General features: G+C 47.0%; 1 pseudogene; it reads right to left on the bottom strand.

Moving 5' to 3' along the window:
• Positions 1-4,554: 4,554 nt before the first annotated feature.
• On the bottom strand, positions 4,555-13,626 carry LOC123441531 (annotated as a pseudogene).
• Positions 13,627-14,214: the final 588 nt, after the last annotated feature.

Below are 14,214 nucleotides of genomic sequence, written 5' to 3'. Positions count from 1 at the left end.
TTTGGAACCAACCTCAAAGTAATTGAGGAGGTTAAGTCTTTTCTGTCTCAAAACTTTGAGATGAAGGACCTTGGGGTGGCTGATGTTATCTTGAACATCAAGCTCTTGAGAGATGATGAGGGTGGGATTACACTTCTGCAATCTCACTATGTTGATAAGATTTTGAGTCGCTTTGGATTTTCAGACTGCAAAATTTGTCAAACACCATATGATCTTAGTGTGCTTATTCGAAAGTTTAAAGGCACAACTATAGATCAATTGAGATTCTCTCAAATTATCGGTTCACTTATGTACCTAGCTAGCGCAACGAGGCCTGACATCGCGTTTGCTGTGAGCAAACTTAGCCGGTTTGTTGCAAACCTGGGCGATGTTCATTGGCGTGCTGTTGAAAGAATTATGCGCTACTTGAAAGGTACTGTCAACCACGGGCTTCACTATACGGGATTCCCATCGGTACTTGAAGGGTATAGTGATGCGAATTGGATCTCTGATGCTGATGAGATGAAGGCCACTACTGGGTATATGTTTACTCTTGGGGGTGGTGTTGTTTCCTGGAAGTCTTGCAAGCAAACGATCTTAACAAGATCGACAATGGAAGCAGAATTAACAGCATTAGACACATCTGGTGTCGAAGCAAAATTTCTTCGAGATCTTTTAATGGACTTACCTGTGGTTGAGAAGCCGGTTCCGGCTATCCTTATGAACTGCGATAATCAAATAGTTATTGTTAAAGTGAAGAGTTCAAAGGACAATATGAAGTCCAACAAACATATAAGAATGAGATTGAAGTCTGTCAGACGTTTGAGAAACTCCGGAGTGACAGCGTTGGATTACATCCGAACGGCTAAGAATCTGGCAGATCCCTTTACTAAAGGGCTATCACGTGTTGTGATAGACAGTGCATCGAGGGAGATGGGTATGAGACCCACATGAGTTGCCATGGCAGTAACCCAACCTATATGATCGGAGATCCCGTGAAGTAGGACCTGGGAAAACAAGCCAGTGGTGAACTGAGGAGAGTAACTTTACTAACCCACTCCGTTGGAGATGCAATACTCTCGGATACTGTATGGTAGGATGACTACTGTCTTAATGTGTTCTAAAGCTTATATGTAAGCAAGATGCTGTCCTACAGAGCGATCTTTGGAGGAACACACCTATATGAGCTTGACTGCTGGTCACAGTCTATGAGATTTGGGTGATCTCTAGTAAACTCATGAATAGGCCAGGAGTGTGACCAATATGCTCCACCCGAGGGGTCACCTTCGGCAGCCTAGTACTAGTAAGACTTGTGGTGAAGCTCCTTTACGCCAAATTGACAATTCAAGGCATAGTCCATTGTTTAGTTGTAACGGGGTGTAGCTACTTGCTCTAGGTGAAGCTCAACCTTAACAGGTCTTCACTGAAATGCTGGTATATTAAAACAGTGTTTGGAACGAGGGAACACGTTGTGCCCTTGAGATCTGGTGGGGGATTGTTGAAATTAGAGATGGGCCTTAGGCCCATAAGACAAATTTCAGAAAAATCTCCAAGGGCCCATGTAGGTGGTGGCATGACAAGGTGGTGGGAAGTTTAGTCCCACCCCGCTAGTGGAGGAGAGTTTGGACCCCTTTATAAGGGTCTCTCTTCCACATGCTATTGGAGAGTGAGAAGAGAAGGTGCCCTCGCGCACTCCTCCTCCGCCGCCCGCCTCGCCACGCCTCGTCACGACGCGACGCGACGCGGGAATGAGCCGAGCCGAGCTCATACCTACGCGCTTATTTTTGCCGGTCAGGAACGGAGAATACGTAACGGACAAGGCACGATCCGAGACGTCGGATCGTGGCTGTTACCGACTCGTACGTGGGTTTGGCCCACGTCTCTCCACCCAGCCGCCTTTATAAGCAGGCGATCCCCTACCCTAGCCGTCACGAGAATCAGATCACATCTACCTCATGCGTTCCTTCCTTGACTGCTGCTGCCGCCGGCGACTTCGTCCCATTTACCGCGTACACGGTCGACGGGAGAGCAGGCCTCCGAAACCTCGCCTCTCCGGTTCCTGTACGGGAGAGGGGCGATTAGGTTTTGGGGAGCGATCACGCGACTGCTCGCCTCCGTCCGTCTGCTTCGTCTACGTCCGCGTCGCCCTCGTCATCGCCATGTCTTCACCAAGCGAAGCTGACCGTCTCCGCGAGAAGACCGAAGCTGAGAAGAAGGCGGCAGAGGATACTGCCGCCGCCGCCGCTGCTGCTACGACCAACTGGCCGATCGGAGGGTATGATGTGTTCATCTCTCTCCTGTTTCTGTCTACACTAGTAGTATTGCCTATATGCGTAGATGTTTCTGCTATATGCGTAGTACTTTTTAGTATACTCCGTGATTAGTATGTCATGAACCTAGTCAATGCCATATTAGTAATTATTTCATGGATTAATCTGCTCGGAAAATTGCCTATTTACTCAACATTGATGACGAGAAGATGGACACCGGGAGACCAAGTGTCAAGCGTTCCTCATTTTTTAGGAAATAGGTTGGTATCTTTTTCTTATATACTACAAAATGACCATAGATTAGAGATGAGGCAAAGCTTTTGCCTCGTTTCAAAAGAAAGACCATAGATTTAGAGATACTACGGTTTGTTAAACTACAGTTCTTTTTTTTATCCAAACAACACAAAATATTGAATACTAAGTTTTTTTTCCAGAAACCACAGTATTCCTAAGAAACTATAAAAATACTTTGGCCCTTAGTTTTTTTTTTTTTGCTTCGCTAAACTTCGAATGGACATCATACCTTTGACCACACATCCTTTTTAGTTATATTCATGCCTTCTTAATTGCAAAGTGCATTTGCTTTCGTTAAGGCAAGCCTATTTTTTGCGGTTGTTAAGATAAGCCCTTGACCAATAATTACTTCAGAAATGCAGTTTCTTATTATATTGGTTTGTAAAAGGTTACCCACGTACTACAAGAGCCATTGTTGATCAAATGTCGTCTTCCTGAAACAAAATACACCTCATGGAGCATGTTTCCCGTATGACATTTGTACATTTTAAGTTATACTCGCTTCATTCCATAATGTAGTGTGTCTGTATTTTTTGAGATTTAAATTTGATCAAATATTGGCAATTACGGCGATAGCAAAAATTATACCGATGAAAACTTCTTTCGAATACAAATTCAATAGTATAATTTTTTTCTCCCGCCGCAGTCGTTCACATAGGTTCAATAGTACACACACACACACATATATATATATATATATATATATATGAACGCTTGCATCTGTATTGTGCTAGACAAAGTTATATAAAATTATACTTAATCCATTCCTAAATAAAAGTCATTTTAGAGTTTTCAATGCAAAATATATACACATATATAAAAACATATTTTAGAGTGTATATTTATTTACTATACTCTGTATATACCCCCCATAAAAAAAATAAGTGTCTTAAGCTTAGTGTAACATTGTACTAGAGCTAGTATAAAGTTAAGACACTTATTTTAAGATGGATGGAGTAGTTCATAATAAACTTATACCCCCTGTTTCTTAAATATAAGTCTTTATAGAGATTTCACTAATAGACTACATACGAAACAAAATGAATTAATCTACACTCTACAATATGTTTATATACATCTGCATATAGTCTTTTAGTGAAATCTCTAAAAAAACATATACTCCCTCCGTCTTAAAATTCTGATCTTAGATTTATGTAGATATGAATATATCTAGTCACATTTTAGTATTTTGATATATTCATTTCTAGACAAATTTAAGATAAGAATTTTGGAGCGGATGAATGAAGTATTTAGAAACGGATGGAGTATTTTATACTCCCTCTGTTCCTAAATATACGTCTTTTAAGAGGTTCCACTAGAGGACTACATACGAATGTATATAGACATGCTTTAAAGTATAGTTTCATTAATTCTGCTTCGTATGTAGACTCCTAATGAAATAAAAAAAATGTATATTTAGAAACGAAGGGAGTATATGTTCGCAATCCCGCGCAAAGAAATTAAAGCTTCCCGCGCAAAAAAAGGATTGTGCGATGGACCATAGTTGTCCCTCAAAAAAGCAAATTCATACCTGAATAACAGGTAGGCCCAGGACTATACCCCAAGCGCGAGCGTGGCCGCGTGGGTGCGGTGGCCCATACACCGGGACCCATGAGTAAGGCCTGCACGTGATGGATCCGACTGGAGCAGGAGCCAGAGGCACATGGGTCTAAGATATGGCCAGGAGGTCAGAGCATGGGTCCCATGCATGGTAAAGGGACAAGCATATAGGGCTGGACTGGAGGAGTAGCCTCAAACGCACTGTCCGTAGCCGTTGAGCACTTGAGCAAGAAGCTACTTTAGTTTTTCTTAACTATAATTATTTAGGAACGAAAGGAGTAGATGTTAGAGCAACTTCAATATATCGATCTAAACGAACGTGTGCTTTGTCAGTTTTTCGTTCGTTTGCGTCGGCCAGGCGGACATGCGCGTCCGCTTTTTTCATTTGGATCGGTAGATGCGTCCATGGGAAGGCGGACTCATTTATGCTCACGTGGTCTAAACTGGTGAATTAAGCACAATTATACATCCTCGTCACAGACAAAGCTAGGGCTTGCTCCACCCTATCCCAATCCACGTTCTCCTCGAGTCGACTCGCCTCGAGCGCGTGTTGCAGGGCCTCTTCGAGGGCGGCTTGGTACTCCGCTTCCGCCTCCGCCTCCGCCTCCTCTTCCTCCAATTGTACTTGCATGTGCGGCAGTGTGAGGTTGCGATTGATATGGTCGTCGAGGCGGCGCTTCTCCTCGTGCTCTAGTGCAAACCAACACTCTCAGTTGGGGGAGTCTCGCGCGTAGTCATGCATGGCACGCTGCTCCGGCGCGAGGAGCTCGCGGCGCCGGCGAACCTCCTCAGCGTACGCCCGCTTGGACCGCGGCGCCGCCGGGATGGGGATGCACTCCGGGTTTAGATGGCAGTCGTGCGACAAGTTCACATCTCGATACGACAAGGGTTGGCAGTACTACTAGTGCCACCACGCCTGGTGGACTGGGATGTACTGTTGGGGAACGTCGCAAGGGAAACAAAAATTTTCCTACGCGCACGAAGACCTATCATGGTGATGTCCATCTACGAGAGGGGATGAGTGATCTACGTACCCTTGTAGATCGTACAGCAGAAGCGTTAGTGAACGCGGTTGATGTAGTGGAACGTCCTCACGTCCCTCGATCCGCCCCGCGAACAATCCCGCGATCAGTCCCACGATCTAGTACCGAACGGACGGCACCTCCGCGTTCAGCACACGTACAACTCGACGATGATCTCGGCCTTCTTGATCCAGCAAGAGAGACGGAGAGGTAGAAGAGTTCTCCGGCAGCGTGACGGCGCTCCGGAGGTTGGTGATGATCTTGTCTCAGCAGGGCTCCGCCCGAGCTCCGCAGAAACGCGATCTAGAGGAAAAACTATGGAGGTATGTGGTCGGGCAGCCGTGAGAAAGTCGTCTCAAATCAGCCCTAAAACCTCCGTATATATAGGTGGGAGGGAGGGGAGGAGGCAGCCTCAAAACCTAAAGGTTTGGCCGAAATTGGAGGTGGAGGAGTCCTACTCCAATCCTACTTGGAGTAGGATTCCACCTTCCCACTTGGAAACTCTTTCCACCTTGTGTTTTTTCCTTCTCAAACCTTATGGGCCTTAGTGGGAACTTATTCCAGCCCACTGGGGGCTGGTTTATCTCTTCCCATAGCCCATGAGACCCCTTGGGGCGTGACACCCCTCCCGATGGTCCCCGGCACCCCTCCCGGCACTCCCGGTACACTACCGATGAGCCCGAAACTTTTCCGGTAATGCACGAAAACCTTCCGGTAACCAAATGAGGTCATCCTATATATCAATCTTCGTTTCCGGACCATTCCGGAAACCCTCGTGACGTCCGTGATCTCATCCGGGACTCCGAACAACATTCGGTAACCAACCATATAACTCAAATACGCATAAAACAACGTCGAACCTTAAGTGTGCAGACCCTGCGGGTTCGAGAACTATGTAGACATGACCCGAGAGACTCCTCGGTCAATATCCAATAGCGGGACCTGGATGCCCATATTGGATCCTACATATTCTACGAAGATCTTATCGTTTGAACCTCAGTGCCAAGGATTCATATAATCCCGTATGTCATTCCCTTTGTCCTTCGGTATGTTACTTGCCCGAGATTCGATCGTCAGTATCCGTATACCTATTTCAATCTCGTTTACTGGCAAGTCTCTTTACTCGTTCCGTAATACAAGATCCCGCAACTTACACTAAGTTACATTGCTTGCAAGGCTTGTGTGTGATGTTGTATTACCGAGTGGGCCCCGAGATACCTCTCCGTTCACACGGAGTGACAAATCCCAGTCTTGATCCATACTAACTCAACTAACACCTTCGGAGATACATGTAGAGCATCTTTATAGTCACCCAGTTACGTTGCGACGTTTGATACACACAAAGCATTCCTCCGGTGTCAGTGAGTTATATGATCTCATGGTCATAGGAATAAATACTTGACACGCAGAAAACAGTAGCAACAAAATGACACGATCAACATGCTACGTCTATTAGTTTGGGTCTAGTCCATCACATGATTCTCCTAATGATGTGATCCCGTTATCAAGTGACAACACTTGCCTATGGCCAGGAAACCTTGACCATCTTTGATTAACGAGCTAGTCAACTAGAGGCTTACTAGGGACAGTGTTTTGTCTATGTATCCACACAAGTATTGTGTTTCCAATCAATACAATTATAGCATGGATAATAAACGATTATCATGAACTAAGAAATATAATAATAACTAATTTATTATTGCCTCTAGGGCATATTTCCAACAGTCTCCCACTTGCACTAGAGTCAATAATCTAGTTCACATCACCATGTGATTCCAACGAATCCAACACCCATATAGTTATGGGGTCTGATCATGTCTTGCTTGTGAGAGAGGTTTTAGTCAACGGTTCTGAAACTTTCAGATCCGTGCGTTCTTTACAAATCTTTATGTCATCTTATAGATGCTGCTACTACGTGCTATTCGGAAATGCTCCAAATATCCACTCTACTATATGAATCCGTTTCACTACTCATAGTTATTCAGATTAGTGTCAAAGCTTGCATCGACGTTACCCTTTACGACGAACTCTTTAACCACCTCCATAATCGAGAAAAATTCCTTAGTCCATTTGTTACTAAGGATAAATTTTGACCGCTGCTAGTGATTCAAACATGGATCACTCTCTGTACCTCTCAACATACTTTGAGTCAAGGCACACTTCAGGTGCGGTACACAACATGGCATACTTTAGATTCTACGGCTAAGGCATAGAAGACGACCTTCATCTATTCTCTTTATTCTGCCGTGGTCGGGTTTTGAGTCTTACTCAAATTCACACCTCACAACGCAACCAAGAACTCCTTCTTTGCTGGTCTATTTTGAACTCTTTCAAAAACTTGTAAGGCATGCATCTTGTTGAAACTTCTATTAAGCGCTTTCGATCTATCTCCATAGATCTTTGATGCTCAACCTTCAAGTAGCATAATCCAGGTACTCCTTTGAAAACTTCTTTCAAACAACCTTGTATGCTTTACAGAAATTCTACATTACTTCTGATCCACAATATGTCAACCACATATACCTATCAGAAATTCTATAGTGCTCCCACTCAATTCTATAGGTAGTAGGTGCAACGAGTAGTAGCAGCAGCGGTGCAGCATGCAGCGGCGCAGCAGGAGCACCAACTATGTGCGTGGATGTGGTGCTTGCATTCACGAGGCCGTTGCCGGTGTCCCTCTGCTCCAGCAGAGAGGCACCTGTTGTGTTATCAGCTAGAGAGGAGCGCCCTCTCGAGCAGATACACTACCCTAGCCCGACTGGTACGAGCGCAGCGCAAATACCTAATGGTCTTGGGTTCGAAACCCCGCGCCCCCTTTTTTAAATTCTGCATTTTCAGTCTGTGGTGTAGTCTGTGATATGCTCATAACAATCTGAACATAATCTCATAATCCATCGGATCCCAACAAACCGAGCATAACAATAGCAAGAGAATTACATAGATGCCTTGATCATGTAGGGCAGCTCATAAGGACTAACCATTGAAGCACAAGATTGGAGAGAAGACATCACATAGCTACTGGTCATGGACTCAAGGTCCAAAGAGGACTACTCATGGCACGTCCGGGAAGCGTCCATGGCGATGGAGAAGCTCCTGTAGGTCAATCTTCCCTCCGTCAGGGTGCCGGGAAGAGGTCTCCGGACTGTCCCGATCTTGGAAGCGCTCCGGCGGCGGAACGATGGAGAAATTCATGATTCCAGAAAGTCTACGAGGGTTTCCTCTCGGGACCCTAAATATAGGCCAAAGGAGGGCACCGGAGGAGGTGGGACCCACCCATGCGACCTCGTGGCGTGGCCTAGGGCTTGACCGCGCCAGCAGGCCGCGTGGGAGGCCCCTGCCCCCCCTGTGGCCCTCCTTTGGTGATCGCGAAGGTTCTGTTTCACTGATTATATATATATATATATTTGGATTATTTCGGGCTTTAGAAAATTGGGTAAAAGCCCCTGCAAAATAGACATCAGCACACAGAAACTGGCAGTAGGTGCACTGAGTTAGTAGGTTAGTCCAAATATGTATAAAATGATATAAAAGTGTAGAAAAACATATAACAATGTCACCCAAAAGATCATTGAACAATAAGAAATTATAGATACATTTGGGACGTATAAAATACCGGGAAATTCATGGAAGCTGGAGGTTGACCCATGGAGGAGAGAACTGATGATGACAAGGGTGGGGTGGTGATTGAAACGATCCAAAGAGGGGACGTACCCGTGATCGGGAGTGCTGCCGACGGCTCCAGAGCCACCGCCCCCACTCCCGGGTGAGATCAACATCGCCGTTGACACTAGGGCCATGGAGGCATGCGCGCGCGTGGAGCAGGGGCGGAGGAACTTGGGTCGCCGCTCCACTCGACGAGGAAAGTGCGGTTGATTGCAAGTTAGCGATCGTGGACTCCAGTTTCGCGTAGCGAGCCTCGAGATCTGGCTTCTAACGAGCAAATCGTCTATCTAGGACGACTGCAACTGCAGCCACTTGAGGACGGTGGTAGAGTATTTCTTGGCGTCCTGGTGTAGCTTGTCGAGGTACTCCTTGAGCGTCGGATCCATGGCAGTGATGAGGATGTGTCGCGCGTGGACGCTGTGTCGGGTTTCGAGGGTGGCAAGGCGGAGCAAAGGATGGTGTTGGTCTCTGGTATGAGGATGCTAGGTACCGATCTTGATCTATTGCTCTCGATTTGAATCAATTCAGTTTATACATCACATGTTGGTGTTTTTGACACGATAGTAAGAAAAGGGAAAGTAGGTGGGAAGAGAGAGCCGTCTGTTGGTGTGATTCTACTAGATGCCTCACACATAAGGAGCGACGAGATCAAGTAGTTGGCGATGAGCACGTGTCGAGCATCAGTTGGCCCACTCGGACCCGATGAATCTTCTATTGGGCTGCGGGATCCGGTGTGGCCTGTTGGTAGCAGCCGTGGGTCGCACGCATGCCCAGCTGCTATGGAAGCTCTGGGCTTGCGTACCCTGACACTAGATAACGAGCGTCCAAGCAAACAACAAAGAAGCTAGGGGCGTGTTTGGTTACATGGGCAATCGAGCCTCGTGCGGCTAGCCTGGCTCTAGTGAGCCGGTTTGAGGGGATGTAGGCAAAAGACCCCGGATGCACATAGTTTGGTTGCGTGCATGTATCTTAGTTGCATGAGACAACCATTTTTGACCCGGTGTTTGGTTGCCCGCATTGCATTAGGCGCACATATGACATGGTGTTTGTTGCAACCTGCATAAGTTATTGTCGCCACTTCTAACTAGTGGTGAGCTTATCGCACACAATCTGAACATGTAGTGCCATGTAGTTAAACAAATGTTTGTTCATCCTAACTACTATCAAATGACAGAACAAATTATTAAGAGCCATTGGCTAAATAGGGGATAGTTCATCGGTGTTGCTGCTACCAGATCTTCCTCTTCATTTTCCTGTTCTTCTGCTTATGCTTTTGGTGCTGCTTCTTCTTCTTCCTCTTCTTCAAATCATGCACTGACCTGTGTTAAGCCACATTGCCTATGCCCCCTCCAACCTTTTGTTCTTTCAAGCTTCATTGTCAAATGCCTCCACACCATGGCCAGAGCTAACAACATGGCCAGGCTCGAAATCTTCCTCGTGAGGCGCGTGTTCATCAAAGCCCCACTGAAGGATCCAGTTATGCAGAATGCAACAAGCAAGAACAAGCTTAACCTGAGTGGGGTATGGGTGGAATGGCTTCTGATCGAGGATCTTAAACCTATTCTTAAGAGCTCCAGATGCCCTCTGAACAGTTACTCTAAGGCTGGAGTGTCTCAGATTAAACAGCTCCTATGTAGTCCTAGGATAATTCCTACCACTGAACTCTTTGAGATGGTACCTGTTTTTCCTGAAGGGTGGAAGAACACCCGACCGACATGCATAGCCAGCATCTCCAAGGTAGAACTTGCCGCCGGGGATGTTGATCCCATCAGGTCGAGTCATGCTGTCATTGAGAATGTTAGCATCATGTGCTGACCCCTCCCAGGCAGCCACCACATATGTGAACTTCAGATCAAAGTCAAGAACAACAAGCACATTCTGGCTTGTGTAGTGCTTCCCCCCTGTATGCTGCAGACTGTGACATAGGAACTCTGGCAGTGACATGAGTACCATCTATTGCCCCAATGCAATCCTGAAAATGGCATCACAAGCGTGTGTTAGTGCTCAACTTGAACAATACAAGCATATCAAGCCATGAAAAGTGTATATTGTCAATGTTCACCTTGAATTATGGATACCATCTTGGGCTTCCTCGAATCTTGGGTGGAGTCCGGCCAGACGGTCTCCTGATCATCACTCCTCTAAGCTCCCCAACAACAAAAAGCACTAGCTTGAAGTACCTAGAGATGGTCTCCATTGATCTCCTGAACGTGTTGTTAATGACCCTGAACCTCTGGTTATGGCCAACAACATGGAGGAACATTGCCACTTGCTCTTCCACACAAGTGTTGTAGCAGCCCCTTGATCCTGAAGGTCTCGACAAGCCTGGCAAATGGTGCCCTTTTCATTCGAAGCATCCACAAAGCCTCGACGTCATTGCAGTTGTAGATGTAGTTCAGATTTTGGATCCTCTCTTGATCCCGGATAAACATTGGACCATAGCGGATCAAAGGTCTCCCAACACGACGACCGACTCTCTCGTGCATGAACATGACCCACGCCTGAATCACACTTATCAGTGCTGCTCCCTGGAATATCAGACTCATTCGTGCCTCCATAACCTAGTCGACATTGACGGTTTGTTCAGTGGGAAATCGATCCTACACCTTCCCTAACAGCTTAACCACCGACCTAACAAAGGGGGAGGGGGTGCTGCTTACCGGCATCAGAGACGAGGACGGCATAGGGGGGGGGGGCATGGCCAACAGCAAGGGGAGCACCAGATCGCCCGCAAAAGCCGCCGCCTTTTCTGCCGCCGTCACCGCTGCCGCCGCCTCTAGCGCATATCTGAAATCGCAGCTGCCGCCGCCGATGGTGAGGCAGTAGGGAAGAAAGTAGCTATGGGTGAGCGAGTAGAAAGGAGGGTGAGGCTAATTCGGCGCTGGGATGGCGCGTCGGATTTCCCATCTCCCGTCATCCCCCCTCGCCCTCGCGTCGCACCCGCCCGTGCGACCTCACGCCGCATTCAGCCTAGCTCGCGAGAAACTGCCGATCCGAGCGTTTTCAGCGAGCCAGCCTCTGGACTGCTTTGAGAAGCGTACGATGCACGCTCAACAATGAAACGAGACAACCAAACACGCAACTCGCAACTCTTTCCGTGTGGACCTGATTTGGCTCGATACGGGGAACCAAACACGTCGTAGACGACTGAACGGATTGTGGGATTGCAACGGATGATAAAGCCCACGAATGGATGCGTTGTTATCATGCAAATGTGGAAACCCAAGAGGAACAGTACTTGTCCCAGTTAGAGTGCAGCTTTGTGGACCGGAGAATGCACATTCCCAGTTGTCTGCTCTGACTGTGCGCTGGACCATTTGTTCATGATTCATGGCTCAAACGAGGCTATTATCATCCACAGCTTTCACCTCATTCAGTTATTCATTTCCCATCCACGTTCAAAAATTCAGACCGTATATTCTAGCATGGTCTTCCATCATCCAGAGGATGCGTTCGCATCATCATTTTTGTAAAGAAGAGACGGCGCAGCTAGCTGGAGCAGCACCACACATAATCTAGTACGGAAGAGCCGAAACGGCCCTCGGCCAATCATCCCAGCCAGCGTTGCATGGCACTATGGCAGTGACAGCGAGTGTGACAAAACTGCAAACTCTTTTGCTCGAATCCATCCATACATCTAATGCAATATCATAGTCGCCTACGATCGATCGGCTTAATCATGAGTTTGGCAGTTCGTTGCGTGGTACGCTCGATCGATCATGCCATGGGGTTTATATAATACAATACAGTACTGCTCCAGTTTTGACAAGATCACGTACCTTGCAGTCAAAGCATGCAGCCAGACTAATCATCCCATCTAAGCCCGCGCTTATCAACTTGGGCAATAAGGCCGTTGATCATGACCATCGCTAGCTGCCGCTGCCGCCGCCGCCAACTAATGCTTTCCGGAGCCTGGCCTACTCCATCAGCTTCATCTATTGTACAATATCGATCAATACTACAGCAAGGGACGTATGATCATGCATGATTATGTTTAAAGCAAACATATGTTTGATTAATGGTCTGATTCTGATTGATGGGAACTGAATTTCCGCCGTGCCCTTATTACGACGTGTCCCCCTCGTTTTCTTATTAATAAAGGAACAAAGAGAACAGTGCACCGACGAGAGGAACTGTGTGGCGACGTTTTATTGGCCGGTCAATGGTGCATGATAATCCATATTAAGATATGTGCGTATACCTCGTTTTAGGTCGACACCAGTTCAAAAAGTGGGAATTAGTTAACAAAGTGACCTAGATTGTGTTTCCGCTTTAACCGTGATCTATTGTAGTCCTAAACACTTTACAAAGCGTTGATTGAAATAATTTTAATATCCCCCAAACAGAAAAATCGCGACGGTGATGTTCGGTGACGGCAAGCGCGTAGTGCTGCGTGTTGTTGTTAGTGCAAACGAAATGCTCTATGGACTGAGCCCAAATGCCCAACAACACATCCCGAAGTTTCTGTACTGGCACGTTCTCCAATCGAGTGACCGATCTGCAGCACGTGTGAATGGGTTTCGTTTCTTCCAAAATAAACGCGCGGAAAGCACCTGATCACCGCACGATCTGACCGCGAATTCAGGACGGACACGTACGCACGCCATGTCTTTTCACAGGCCACGTACGCGCGCACCGTACCACAGATTTAACCCGGGCTTCCATCGGCCGCTAGCTGTTGGATGTACACACGCGCGCTGAGGACACTGCTCCTCGAATTCCTTCCAAGAAACTTCGACGGAAAGCCGCCGCCGCTGGCGAACGGCGAGCGCGAAATGATCAGACGAGCGAGCGAACGGGCCGTTGGTGTGTACGCACTCCCATGGCGAAAAGGCCATGCATGGAGCATTGGAATGATAAGGATTCGTTGGTGTGTTACTGTTTCCCCCTTTCTCTTCTGGGAGTGTTTTTTTTTTTTTTTTTTTTTGCCACCGTTGTGTGTTGCTTTTAAGCTAGTGTAGATTTTTTTTTAGGCAATTTAAGCTAGTGTAGCTGGTGTGGTCATGATCGAGTGCCGGCGAGGAGGCCCCACGTGACAGACGCCGGGAAAGGTAAAGTACCATGTTAAGCTTTGGCCCACGTCGTCCTAGCTGCTTTGAGGGAGATGGTATTCTCAAATGCACTCACCATGGGCCCTGTCCCGTGTCACCTCATAGCCCATCATGCTGGGCTTCTCTTTTTGGTTCAATTCAATGGCTCGCTTTGAGTTTGATTGGCTACAAAGATAACGGAGGTAGGACTAGCGGGACTAGGACTAGTAGGTGAACATGAACACCTCACCTTTCTTTCCATGTCCCTCTCCCTCTCCCTCACAACGGAAAGAAAAGAAAAGACCCGGGAGTAGGGGTGAGGTGTTTTCCCTCGCAAAAAAAGGAGTGAGGTGTTTTGGCTTCCAGGCTCATCTGCATACATGCTGAATATGCTTT

The sequence above is a fragment of the Hordeum vulgare genome, chromosome 3H (assembly GCF_904849725.1).
Source record: "Hordeum vulgare subsp. vulgare chromosome 3H, MorexV3_pseudomolecules_assembly, whole genome shotgun sequence".
Classification (NCBI taxonomy): Eukaryota; Viridiplantae; Streptophyta; class Magnoliopsida; order Poales; family Poaceae; genus Hordeum; species Hordeum vulgare.
Note: the sequence above shows the minus strand (reverse complement) of the source record. Positions and strands in the feature narration are given on the sequence as shown.